The following is a 14342-nucleotide window of genomic DNA, read 5'->3' on the forward strand; positions in this document are numbered from 1 at the left end:
CAATTATGTGTTTCTTTGGCTGATAATAACCTAGCTATCACTACTGATGGATAAGTGTCTTTTGATTCATAAAATTACATCTGATTTTTCACTACAATGAGTTGAAATATCAATGGATTACAAAATCTAGAAATCCAGAAAAGCAACAATGTCATGGAATAGCTTCCATTTAAAAAAAAAAAAAAAAAGGAAAGCAAACAGAAAAAATGTTCCCATAACAAAAGTCCCCAAGTAAACAAGATGCATGTGTATATAAACAGGCGCCAATATTCTTACACTGTGAAACATGGTAACTTTTGATATCATTAAGCCATTTAGACAGTGCTGGCAAATTCCTACTAACCAAGGTAATCTAATTTCTGTTGCTTTTCAAAGTAAATTGATTTTTTTTTCTTTTAGCCGTCTGGTAATTGAACAAATTTATACAACTGTGATGGGATTTTACTTACCACCACACAATGCATAAAATCCTTTACAAAGATAAACTATATTACTTTATAAAACTGCATTTTTGTTGTAATTAAACAAATTGTATTTAAACTTGCTCTGTGCTTCCAAAGCAATCAATAGCATTTTGCTATAAACTGCACTTTACTTGCAGGTGTTAAGCGGTTTCTTCATTTGCTCTACCTTTTTTGGAAGATAATTTTTATTTACAAAATCTGAGAATTTTTCTGGTAAAAATAGCTTTTAAAAAACTGTTGGCAAGAATCTATTGGAAAGTGTAAATTATTGCCTACATTTAGTACATCAGATAAATGACCCTAAAAAAATTTTTAATAATTTTTGTCATTTAGGACTTTTTCTTACATTACACCAGGATCCACTTAAAAAATATCTACTTACATCAAAACAGCATTTAAGGGATTTTCATAATTTATGCGTGCATGCATACTCAGTAGCTCATTTGTTTCTGACCCTATGACCCCCTAAGTGCCCCATCAAGTGTAACCCAGCAGGCTTCTCTGTCCAAGGAATTCTCCAAGCAAGAATACTGGAATGGGTAAGCTATTCCCTTCTCCAGGGGATCTTCCCAACCCAAGGATGGAACTCAGGTTTCCTGCACTGCAAAGTGGATTCTTTACCATCTGAACCATCAGGGAAGCCCTCATAATTTATAACATATATTGAACAAAACCTATATATTAAACTTAACATACAACATTGAAGTCTTGAATAAAATTTAGGAATCAGATCCTAGTTGTAGTTACTCCTTTAAAAGTTATCACATCAGGTCAAGAAAAATGATATTACTTTAATATTCTAATTCCATAATTCTAATAAGTAGTAACTATCTGTAAATTAATAAATGTCCTTACCTTTTTTCTGAAAGCATTAAAAAATAATAATAATCACTACTTCACCAATCTTAGGTAGCAAAAAGATTTCACTAACAGTTTCAATTTTTCTGATAACATTAAGTCTAATTATAGTAATCCAGATGATCAAATACTTTTCAATCTTTCAACCTTCAATCAAGAATTATTTGAAGAGATGAATATTTGGGTGGGGCTACAGACTATTTAGTGTTATATAAGAGAGGATTTAATGAAGCTACGATTTTAGTCTATCTTTATAATAGAAATGCTTTCATCTTTCTTGCAAATAGTTACAAAACCTGTATCTGTTAAGGTAATGTGAACTAATACTTAAACAAATTACCTTAGTAACTGATATGACCAAAACAGGATTTTAAGTCCTTTCCAGGTCTAGCAGCTAAAGTTATTGTTTTTAAATAGCAATCCTATAGGACACTAAATTCTTCAAATTTCCAAAACTAATCTATGTGCCGTTAATCTGTGCGAGTGGTATGGATTCTCATTAACATGAGAACAGATTTCTACCAGGTAGGGTTCGGCTCATTCCTTGAAAAAATGACTGTAAAACTCTCTTCATTTCATACTACACTTGTCAGTAAACTCAGTGTTATTGAGTATTTATTCACAAAAGTTAGGTCAAATAAATATTTTGATAGAAAATAGAGCAATAACATTTTATCACTATGGTGTGCTTCTAGTGATCTTCTGACCTTTCCAACATTTGTCTTAACTCACATATTCCTATATTACTTAAGACAAAATATTATTTTAAAAATTTTAATGAAACACACAAAGCTCAAATAATGACCAACGTTCTAACCCTAAGTAAACCTGGCTTTTAAAGCGATCCTCTTGTTAATTGTAAGAAAGGAAACGCCCAGAAGCTTGGTGTTAATGTTTCTGCTCATTGTGAAAACTGTAGCAATAAAAACCCCAACTGTTTGCCTTAAATTAAGACTTAGAGTACTCCATGTGAGATCTGTATATGTATACTAGTTTTTATAACATCTGGAAGTTTTCTTGTCTGTTTTAGATATTAGTCCATTAATAAAGCAGAGAATCAAAAGCCTAGAAAAATTATATTTATTGGAAATCTTCAAGTCCAAACCTCAAGTAATTGGTTTGTTCTACCCCACATGATTCAATATTCTGATTTTCCCAACTACCTGCTCCCAGAGCTATCTGCATTTCTAAATTTGTTTTCTGTTGCCAACACATAGTAACTCAGTGATTGAAAATGGCAGCTGAAGTGCTTCTACAACACATTAATTTTTCTCTAAGTAGTCCAATTTTGTCATCTAAATGTTGAAAAATCTTTTCACTGCATTTTACACCTTTAGAGATTTGCTGAATTCAGGTTCACCATCATATAAAATGAAGAGCGATGTTTTCAAGACAATTTTTAGATTATCACTAATAGCTTTAAAGGATAATGTGTTTTCTTTATAGCACTCTGCATTCAAAGCAGGCTAGTTAACAGCAACTTAAGTGCAATAATAGCAATTACATCAATGTGGGCTTTTTTACCAGGAAAGTACTTCTCAGACAACTGAAGAGATCAGATAAATAAACTATCATAAAATGATTTCAGGGTAATAATATACAATTTGAATGCCACTAAAAAAGTTTTCATCTTAATCTGAAGAAAAACTATCATCCTATTTCACTGAAGACTTACACTATTAGGTGATTAATGGTTATTTTTCTCTCCAAAACTTTTTACTAATTTTCACTTTTAAAAGGAAAACAAGGACTTCTGAATGCGTCCTTTAAAAAAAAAAAAAGCCCCCTCTAATGAAGGGGTATCAGTTCATGTTCAAAAATCAACCAACCATCAAAGGCAGAACTATAAGAGATATGTGCTTACAAATCTCCAAACCATCCCTGAGATTCATTTTCATCCTAAAATGAGGTTTTAGAAAATCTAAAGCTAAATAAATAAAACCAATATTTCCCCAGAAGTTGAAGATAATAGTTCTCCGTTGGCCCATCTGCTTGCCATAAAATAACCCAAATGACCTAAGTACCTGTTATTTATTTCTTTATTCACAGATATTGAGTTGTTTAAAGAAATTCAGAGAACATATTTCTCTGCAAGGACAAAAAAAGCCATTAGTATATGCTATATACATATGAAGAAAAATCTCTGACTTCCAGAGCTTATTATTCAGTAAAATACAAAAATCTGAGACAAATCAATATTTAAGCAATTATTTCCATATACAATTCATGAAAAATCTGAGTATCACTTCGAAATCTTTTTCAAACTTATACTTGCAACATAAGTTGCATTAACCAAGTTTATGTTGTTTTTAATACTCAAAACTCTCCACGGACTTTTTTTACCTATAAATTTAGCAAGTGTATTAAAGTTTCCTGAGTATACAAATGAGTGTCCTTTCATCACAAGATTCTATCGCTTTATGCATTAATTAAAAGACTTTCTCAGCCATTTTACTAATATAACAAAGTGCAGACCTTAGAAAAGTATTAAGTTAACAGGAAAAGCTTTCTCACTCTCTTTTCCACTGAAGGGACCCCAAAAGACAGGCAACAGTGACTCTCATAAAATAAAAGGTCACTCTTTTTCTAGGAACAAACCATTTATCAATAGAAAATAATTGTCTTTCCATTTGCAAGGGCTCCACAGCAACAGACAATGTTTTTAGCTCACATAATTACAAAACAGTAAAAGTTCAGAAACACAGCCTGAATCCACCTCCCTATTTTTACCCTTTACAATTCTCATTGCCCTTTGGGCCTCCACTTGGAAGCAAATGGAAGACAGGCTGAAGTTTTCTCAATTGAGCTGAAGCTAAGAAACCTTTGATATGCTAATAGTCCCCTTCAAACGGTAAGAATTCACACTTGCATTAATTCAAACAATTTGTGCAGAATGATGTGAAATGGCACCTCTTTTAGAAGCAAGCAACAAAAGGAGAGAATCGGAATGTCTGAAGAACCTAAACAACAGAACATTTGTTCTGCAGCATTCTATCGTGCATAAACGTACTGGAGGGTGGAGGCGAGGGACTACAAAAGTTCCACAACACACCTGAACAGAAGTATATTTTCTTATAAAGGGTTTCTCAAGTATTACAAAGATACTAAATTTAAGTTACAAAGTTACCCTTTACCTAGGTCAAGAGTCCCATCACAACTGGGAACGTTGCCAAAGACACCACACAAACCATTCTATTTTTCTGCTATGGAGGCAGATTGCCTCCTTGGTGCCCATCTTTTAAGGTCTGCCCAAGATCAAACTTGATTTAATAAAAGCCATCCCAACAGGCAATTATTTACCAAACGGATGTGACTTTTCCTCAGTATGTAACTCTTGAGTTGAGCAAAGAGCAAACTCGGTGGGGCCCGTTCCAGACACAAACATTGACAGGAAAATGAATGGGCCAACCATGTCCGTTAATGTACGCCTCTGAAAGAGAGAAGTACACATCGTGTAAAGAATGCAGAAGAAAATTTAAGAATTGGGGGCGGGGCGCGGAGGAGAGTGCCTAAGAACCTGGCCTTTGTAACGGGAACCATATGGTTGGTGGCTGCGGCTCAGACGCTCCCAGGCTGCTTGGAGAAGCTGCTAAGCAGCCTGACACCTTTCAAGAAACAGGAGGAAAACATTTCCTCGGTCTGAATCTGAGACAAAACAGTTTGCATCGGGAAGAACGGAATGAGGGGGCCAGCGAAGGGGGAAAGGATGGGTTGGGGGGAGGAGTCCGTAGAAGGTGGGGAAAGGAGATGGACACCGCAGGGCTTGTCCCTCCAACTATGCTTTCAGAGGACAGACTGAGGAGGGGATTAAAACAATATTTAGGGATAAAGAAAACCGTGCCTTAGCAGCCACTCATTGCCGCCTTGGCACAAAATAAAGCTTCCAACGATTTCTCCTAACCCAAGCCCCGTAGTTTGGCGAAAGGAACAAACTTTCTAGATCCCTAGCGAAGGAGTCTTGCAGGAGTGCCTCCCCAGTGCTGAGGCGCTTCTGTCTCTCCCCTCGCCCTCGCCTGTCCGCAGGAGAGCCGGGTGGCCCCAGCCAAGCAAAGAGCCCACGCTCGTTTAAGCGCGCTAAGAGTTGGGGGGGGGGGGGGGGGTGGGTCCTCCCTTGCCTCGCGGCCCTCCCACGCCTTTTCCCCCTCAGCTCCACACCCGGCACCCTGGTCCCACAAACCAGGCTTCCAGAAGTTCGCAGCCTCTGCGCCAAGCCCAGAAGCCCACACCCCGTAACTTCGGCCGCAGGCCCAGCGCAGCCCGCTGCTGCCCTCTCACTGCGGGTGCGGGAGGCACTTGGCCTCCCTGGGGCCCGCCGGGTGCTCGGCCCCGCCGCCCGCCCGGCCCCGCCGCCCTTAATCGTTGCCAGCCCCCGTGCCGGCCTGGCCACATCTGGCGGCGCTTTGCTGTCATCCTCGCCTCTCCACACCACCTAACCACCGACAGAAAGCAACAACCACCCACAACAACTCAGTTCATCGGCCCCTCACCCCCCGCCCACTTGCCCAGAACTCGCTCCCAGCGCTCGGCCTCCCGGCTCCACTCACAGCCCCGGACGGATCTGCAAGTAGGAGGGGCTGGGGGGGACAGGGGCGAGCTCCCCGCCGGGCCTCCAGCGGTGAGCGCGCCCCACTTTCTGCCTCCCCAGATAGGCTGTGAAAGAGCGAACAGCACCTTCTGACCCAGACTCTCAGTAAATCAAAAAACACTCCCCTGTCCCCCCCGGGGCCCCCTGCAACTAGGCTGTAACCAAGAGGACTTCACGACACTGGCAGGGCGAAGCGGCAGCAGGCTCGACAGGAAGGGGAGTTCTGCGGATTGATTTCCGAGGAGGGGGAGGTGGGGTGGGAGCGAGTGGCCCGAGCCCGCGCCGTTCTCCCTCTTGGCCCCGCCGAACTTTAACAGCAGAGCCCCAACTCACCTTCGGCTCCCTACACCTCCAGCATCCACCCCCGTGAGGAAGGCGCAAAGCAAACAGGTCTCCGCAGCCCGGCACAGAGGCACATTGTTCCCGCGGCTCTTACCTCGGTCTGCGAGCGCGCCCCGGGGGCGGGCCGTCAGGCGCAGGGGCCGCGCGGGGAGAGGCGCAGAGGGCTGCGGCCACCCGGGCCGGCGAGGGCCGAGGCCGGCCGCCGAGTCCGCGCGGGAGGCAGCGCCGCGACTCGCCGGCCGGACACAGCGCCGCGGCTCGGCTCGTCCTCCTGCTTGGCCGCCGCCGCCGCCGCCGCCTCCTCCTCCTCCAGCCAAGCAGCCAGCGCCGGGCGGCTCCTGGGGTTAGGTCAACATTTTCCTGCAGTTTCCCACACACCGCTCCACGAGAGGCGTCTTTGGCACACGCGCGCGCGCGCCCCCAGACCGCACGCTCCTTCAGAAAGATCAGAAATTCGGGAAGCGGAGGGAAAGGGGTGACGGAGGAAGGAACCCGACAGAGGTGCGCAGACTTGAGTGTCCCCTCAGAGAGGCAGACGCGGGAGGGGCGAGCAGACGCCGGCGGCGCGAGGCCAACTCAGTTCGTCAGGCGAAGCCACTCAGCGCGCCGGCCGGGCTGGCATCCCTCGAGCCGACCCTGCGGCCTGGGGAGGGAGACGGCAGCGGCCCCTCCTCACATTTCGGGTCCCTGGGCCGAGGTGGAACGGTGACCGCTGCCCCCCCAAAACTGGCTGAAGGCGAGGACTGGGGCTTGGGGAAGCGGGGAGGTGTAGGGACGAGTCACGCCAGCAACGGAGGGGAGGTTCCCCCCCGCCCCCCGACTCCGACGATCCCGAGGAATTCTCCGGTAAGCTCCCGATTTCGCTCCGGTACCTCTGCGTGTGTGTGTGTGAGGGGAGAGAGAGTGAGAGGGAGAGAGGGAGCGAGAGGGAGCGAGACGGGGGAGCGCGAAGTCCTGACACAGACTCTCCGCGAGGTCTGAACTGGAGTCACCTCCAGCCTCCTCCTCCTCGGCCTCCTCCTCCTCCGCCCCAAATCCCCACCTCCCCACCCCCGCGAGTTCGGCTAATCATATAAACATATTAGCGTGTACAGCGACAAAGGATAAATCTCTCCCTCCTGATTTTTCCAGCAAAGGGCTCAGGCAAACTCAAAAGAAGATTACAGGCTGCTAAGTACAAAACGTGGAGCAGATAATCTATAACTCATTGCCGCCCAATAGCCATTTTCCACTCCATTTGAGCAGCTGCGGCGACGGTGCACCCGAGCAAGGGGGAGGGGAGCGAAAGGGGACACTTACGGGCTCGAGAGGTTCGGGTGGCGGCGGCGGTGGCCCAGCAGCCGCCCGAGAACTGGCCGGCCCCGGCTCCGCCGGCCCGGCGGCCGCAGGGCTCTCCGGGCGGCGGCGGCGGCGAGGGACGCGCGCGCACGGACGCGGAACGCGCCCCGGAGGCGGCCAGGGGTGGCTAGCGCCCCTCCTTTCCCCTCCCCGTCGACTCGCCCTCCCCTCGGTCCCGGGGCTCCGCATTCAGTCCACCCCCCACCGCCCCTCCGCATCCACACACCCATTCCCTGCCGATCCCCCACCTCCCCAAACTCCACTCACTGCGCGCTCGATCCTCCGCGCGCTCCTCCGGCGCGCGCTGTCCATCCTGTCTACACACACGCACTTTAAAAACATTTATTTTATTTCTGGAACGGGGTGAAAGGTATTTGGGAGACCGCGAAGCTCCGGCCTCCGAGGCGGGGCGCCGGGGGCTGGCCTGCAGCTCAGGGGTCCCCTCCCCTCTTCCCTCCAGGCTCGGGAGCTCTTTTCTTGCCTGCACTTCTGAGAGGCGCCCAGGATGCGTCTTTTACCCACCCCGTCTCCAGGTTTTCTCTTTTCTCCGCGCAGCGAGCCGGAGGCCCCGAAACTTTTAGTTTCCGCGGCCCTCCTTTTGTGTGACTGTTCGGAGGAGAAAGAACGTCTGTTCGCCTCGCCTGCCTCCGTCCGGCTGCGGCGCGCGGGGGACGCTCCAGGGTTAATGCGTCTTTGATACCTGAGATTTCCGGCGGGCTTGTTAATGAAAGTTACATTTTTTTTTTAATTGCGATGACTTTTTCTTTGTAGTTACGGAGAGCTAGCCAAACTTTGACTTTATTGACTATATTTCACAAGAGCGTTTTGTTTGTTTTTGATTAAAGCCACCAGGATAAGCAAAGGAAGGAAAGGAGACTACAGGGCTCTTTTCTCGCAAGTGCACTCATCGCGCTATTTAGGTCTGTTTCCCTCATTTCCTTACATTGAAAGTGCGTTTGCTCTTGTCCTCTGACCACACTTCCTTGCACCTCTCTGTTGGTAGTGTCAGCAAACAGCCAGGCAGCACCTACGATGGACCCAACCTGAAGAGAAGAGACCACGACGGAGAAAATCGTGCTTGAAAAATGTTTGAAACCTAGTTGTGTCCTTTGCTTACGAATAAAAACAAGCCTGGATTTTTTAATCACAAAATTTCTGAACTGAAAGTGACTACATTTTCAGATGTATTTCGAAATCACTGTTTATGCTAATGAATGCAGACATCAATTAAAGAAGTATGTTTGCATTAGTTTTCAGGAAAAACTGATATTCCAAGATTTAAAAACCTCTAGAAAATAGAATGAAACTTGAGATTCTTTGCTTTCAGAAACAATATATACTGTTTGTTGCTGTGGGTATGCTGCAGTCATCATACTTCAGAAATCATTTCAAATAACAGTGTTATTAAAATGTCAACAGCAGATTTTCCGAAAGACATGAAGACTCTAACTACCTCTATTTTGTCACAAAGCCAGATGTTTGTTGTACTAGAGTAAATACAACTATTGGTCAAGTTTCTCTCAACTTGTAAAAAATCAAGTTAAAAGTACATATGTGTAAAATAACTGAAACATGCTCTGTTGGTTGATTCCATTTTAATTTTCTCAGATTCAAACAAGAATCCTTGATGATCAGGTTTTTTTCTACTCAATGTATTGCTGTTTTAATATTCTCACCAATATTAAAGATAAGAGGAGCCACTTTGAGCACTGGTGCTTTAAACTACATAAACACTTCCATTTGCATAACACAATTCAAATATTATTGATGCAGGATATAAACAAGGCTAGGAACAAAACACAGTTATGCAGAACTAGTGTGAAACCTTATTTCGTTTTTACGTCTGTCAAAATTTAGTCAAAAAGAAGGTAAAGTTACAGAACTCTCAGACCTCAGAGGTCATTTATATCATGGTCTCCTTTTAGAACTTAAAATTATTTTATTCACGATTATAAACCAAAATATTTCAAACAGATTAAGATTTGCATTTACTGAAAAATTTTAGCCCTTTCTTTTGTTCATCTTTGAAGATTTTTCATTTATCCAGGCGTGATTCCCAGTGAGTGCATAGATCAGTCTAATCCTATTTTCTTTGGGGACGAAAAACTTGGACTGAAGTTTTTATTTAGTAAGTTTAGTAAGTAATCAGTAGAAAATTTTGCCTGATTTAAGCTGCCCATATGTTTGCCCATTTACTTATTTATTTAACTCTCTCAGAAAGAATCTCAGGAAGAACTCACTGTCTACATTTCTTAGGTCTGACGTACTTTGATGTTCAGGACATAAGTGAGTCACTCTCCACTGTTCCTGAAGAGACTATAAAAAAAGGAGGATGCATGGGAGGGGGAAGACATTGTCAGAAGTGGGTTAAAACTATAGGGAGTGGGAAATGCCTCATACAGGTTTTTAATTTTAATTCAATAGGATATGTATTTTATAGAGTTCAAAGGGTTCAGTGCTTTTTTTCCTAAGAATATAATAAGCTTGGTGTTTTTAAAATTATATCTAAATGTATTCATTCTCTAGGAGGTAATGTTTTAAATATTAAGGAATTTTTAATTCTTTCCTTACACTTCACACATAATAATGCTTCATCGTTCTCTGTATTCACAAAGGATTGAAACAGAGCTTTTTAATTGCATTGATATATTCAAGATTAAGCTGTTAGCCACAAACCTGCATTACAAAGGAACACTTAAATGACACACACACATATCCAGACAACATAATTTGCCTGACACTTCATGACAATTCAAAACATAATTTATAACAATACAGGTGTTGTGGTAGGGAAAAAAAATGAAATGAGAAGCTTAATAATGTCTGCAGATGTTAGCAAGCTAAGGAGAGTTGGAGTATGTTATGCATTCCCTGCAATCCAATCAATTTAACTCTTCAATCTATATTATTCTTTAAGTAATGGCAAAATCATTGACTTATTCATAATACTTGCTAATTGTTTTTAAAAATAAATTCTACAAAGGACAAAGGAAACACCCATTTCCATTTGTTTTATGTTAAATCAACATCTAACCACTCATGGTGATTTCATTCAAAGAAAACAGAAGGAACTCATTAGTTTATGTGGTTTGAGAGATTGATGGGCTTCAAACATTTTAACCATACATGTTTTTTCCAACTGTAGAAACTCGTGTTTTTAATTTAAACATCTTTAAGAAACTAAAGATTATTTTATTCAATGGGCTCACATATTTCTGATACAGAAATTACACTAACTTTTAAAGCTATTAACCATCCAGGCATCTTTCTTTAGAGCAAAGTGATGAGGTACATGTCAAAATACAAGTGTGAATACCAATAGTATAAGTACCAATTTAAAGAATCTGAAAAAGTATGAAAATGGGCAGGGTTGCAAAATATTGTGCTTAGTCTAAGCCAGCACAACACTAGGAGTAACCTGTTCAACGCCCAACCCCAACAAAATTGGATATAGGTAAGCCAATTCTAAAAGGGGACACAGAGGAAGACTGGGGTGGAACAGGGAGAAGATCCAGATCTTGATAGTGGGCCAAAACTTATGTGAAGTTTGAGCTACACTCTGTAGAGACCAATGAGACTAGATTGTATTCATTATTTTTGCCTGTGATGAGAGAGCTCTGTGAGAGTTCTAAAATTAAGCAAAAAACAGGTGAAACTGGTCTAGTTTCTAACACAGAAATAGAAATAAAATTAGCTAGATTTCATTCTAAACTGTTTTCCCTTTTCTTCATTGTCACTGCTCAGTGATGCTTATTGCTGAAACTAGTTTTCCCTACTCTAGAAAATAAATCTTTTAAAGCTCTAGAGCAAATCAAAGCAATATATAAATACCCAAACTAAACTAGAGCTCGTGTAAAGTTCCTAGCTTTGTTTTTCATCTTAACTTTGCCATGCATATAGGCTGAAAAGAAATCAAAACTCATTTTCCATGAAAGCAGAAACATATGAAAGCACTTGCCAAAGCCAATAAGCTTTTAACTCTTCTCCCGGTTCTCTCCAGGCTGAGTAAATCTTGGTCCAAGAGGGACGAACCCTATCTAAAATGTAGAGATGCAGTCTCCAAAGTTTTGGAGTTTCATCTGTATTATAAATGTGATTCTGGTGTACTGTGCTTAATGATATTATTTAGAAGTATATAATCACACACATTATTAAATATATATCATTTTGTAATTGTTGTTATTGCTTCCTTGCTAAGTGGTGTCTGACTCTTTGCTACCCCATGAACTGTAGCCCTCCAAGTTCTTTTGTTCATGAGATTTCCCAGGCAAGAATCCTGGAGTCAGTTACCGTTTCCTTTTCCAGGGGGTCTTCCTGACCCAAGTATCGAACCCATGTCTCCTGCATTGGCAGGCAGATTCTTTACCACTGAGCCACCAGGGAAAACCCATCTTTAAATATCTACTAAAATAACTGGTAACTTGACTCTTTCTGTGCACCTAAAATATTTATATATGTCTGACTGTGTATAAAAGGTTATACCTTTTTTTTTTTACCATTATAATACTCAAAAGTAAGCAAGTTAAAAAAGATACCCCTCATAATCATTGCTGCACTGAGTTTTACAAAACTCACCAAGTTAATCTTTCTTTCCATAGATTATTCTCATAACTATTGGGTAATCTCCGCACCTTGAGGATTTTCTACAATCATATCCTATAGATCTTCTATAAATGTGTCTGTCAAACCAGGAAGTGTAAGTATAAGAACACTCTCTTTACAGAAAGCTGCCTATGACTTCTTATATTTTTTATCATAAATTCTCATCCCTTTTCTATATATTCAAACCTCTGTCAACAATACAGATGAAACTTCTTTAAATTTATTGAAAAATTCTAAAATTAAAAGTAACCTAAAATCACAACTCTTTGTTTTAAATATAAAGCGTATAAATATAAAGTGGGCAGTTCTTAGTAAAGCAGTATGCATCAGATGAGAACAATAGTAAGGCAGTGGTTAATAGTAGAGGCAACTCCACTTTGATTGAATCTAAACCCTCAAAGATAACCAAATAGCAATTCACAGAAGTCTAAATTGAATTTTTAGTGCCTCTGAGAATATGACTTTGATTACTCATGTCATAGTTCATTGTATTTTAGTATGGCAAAACTTGCAAAATGCTTTTAAGAGTCAGGAAACAAACTCACAAATGCCCTCTTTGCATTTGAGAAAGTGAGTCAAAAATATAATTATATAAAACTTATAATATTTCATATTAGAACACATTAAAGTTATCTTAATGATACAGCATAAAATAATAATTGAAATATGTCATTTTAGTATTTTTTAAACACAAAATTGTTTTGTTTCGGCTTTGAAAATATTTGAAATTGCTTTGTTTCGGCTTTGAAAATATTTGATCATCTACAATTATGTAACAGGAAATGTTTGACCTGGAATTTTTTATTTTTCTGATCATATATATTAACTGTTACTAACATTGTTCATTATTGGGTTCTCTAATCAATATGGTGGTGTTTTTTTTTTAACTCAACTTATCTTTTTTATTTTAAAAAGACCTTTATTTGTTGTATATATATATATGTATTTGTTTAATTTTATTTATTTATTTGCTGCTCTGGGTCTTAGTTGTAGCATGTGGGATCTACCTCCCTGACCAGGGATGGAACCCGGGCCCCCTGCACTAGGAGCTCAGAGTGTTAGCCCTTGGACCACCAGAGAAGTCCCTATTTGTTGTATATATTTTAATGAAAATAAGTTTGAGCATATGGAAACTAGAACAGCTATTTGCAAAGGCTTTTCTTCTCAACCTAGTTCTCATCATAGTTTCTTGATAAGATAATACAATGTTGCCATCTCTATTTTCAAGAATAATTTAAATCTTTATAATTAGGTTTTCAACTTATTGTAACTCTTTACAATGCATTCTTAAAGTCACTATGAAATCCATCACTTAGGTCCTAGACCAAACAATGATGTAATAGGCATATGTTTTTGTGATAAGTAAAGTGCATTAGAAAAAAATCTTTTTTTTTTAATCAGTATCCAACTTTAGAATCACATTAAAATGTAGTCTGCATCTCAAAGAAGTACTGAAATGATTTGGTAATGATAAGGTTTTGTTGCAGGATATTTAATGAAGAAATTTTGGTTTAGATGAAACAATAAAAACATATAAATAACCTCTCCAGCTGTTCTACATTAAAAAGTTGTCAAACCATCAGGTGGATAATATATTCTTTGAATGATTTTGATTCAGTGATAGGGCTGTGCTGTACTGAACACATCTCTTATCCAACTGTACTGGTTACCAAAAATCACATGTCTACAATATAACTTAAGAGGAGTATTAGTGCATTAAAAGAGTGTTCCCCCTCATTATGGAAATGTAATTTATGACACCAATTTAATTAGTACTGTGTCTTTACTACCTGAATTTAATGACCCAAATTCAAACCACATATATTTCATTGTTCAGACAATGTGGAATACACTGCAAGAAAAGCTAATTTCCTGTTTATTATGTACTGATAATTGAAACACAATAATTCATGCAAATATGCTGTTACTGCTATATATGAAGTGGCATGTCTCAAGGGAGATGTCATGGAAAAACACAAAAAATATTTAGTTTGTTAAAATCAGAGAAAATAATTGAATTTGTTAAAATAAAATCAGAGAAAAGACTTCCAGCTATAAAATGTAAATATTCCAGGAAGTCAAAGAATGTAAACTATTTTTAAAAAATACAGATCCCCAGAAGAGTATCATTTATCATTTTAAAATAAACTTAT

At 40.7% G+C, this 14342-nt stretch overlaps 1 protein-coding gene across 35 annotated transcripts in view; it reads right to left on the reverse strand.

Annotated features, from left to right (window-relative positions):
• ADGRL2 (adhesion G protein-coupled receptor L2) overlaps window positions 1-14342 on the reverse strand; it is a 662542-nt gene that overhangs the window by 192074 nt on the left and 456126 nt on the right. For 27 of the 35 annotated variants that reach the window (XM_070467855.1, XM_020889265.2, XM_070467850.1 and 24 more), the window contains exons 1-2: window positions 6344-6610; window positions 4623-4752 (exon numbers count right to left, since the gene is read on the reverse strand). The exons of 2 other annotated variants lie outside the window; for them this stretch is intronic. The gene's annotated coding sequence lies outside the window, so the exon portion shown is untranslated. 6 more of the 35 variants (XM_070467836.1, XM_070467843.1, XM_070467839.1 and 3 more) reach the window with 6 other exon arrangements.

The sequence above is a fragment of the Odocoileus virginianus genome, chromosome 5 (assembly GCF_023699985.2).
Source record: "Odocoileus virginianus isolate 20LAN1187 ecotype Illinois chromosome 5, Ovbor_1.2, whole genome shotgun sequence".
NCBI classification, from domain to species: domain Eukaryota; kingdom Metazoa; phylum Chordata; class Mammalia; order Artiodactyla; family Cervidae; genus Odocoileus; species Odocoileus virginianus.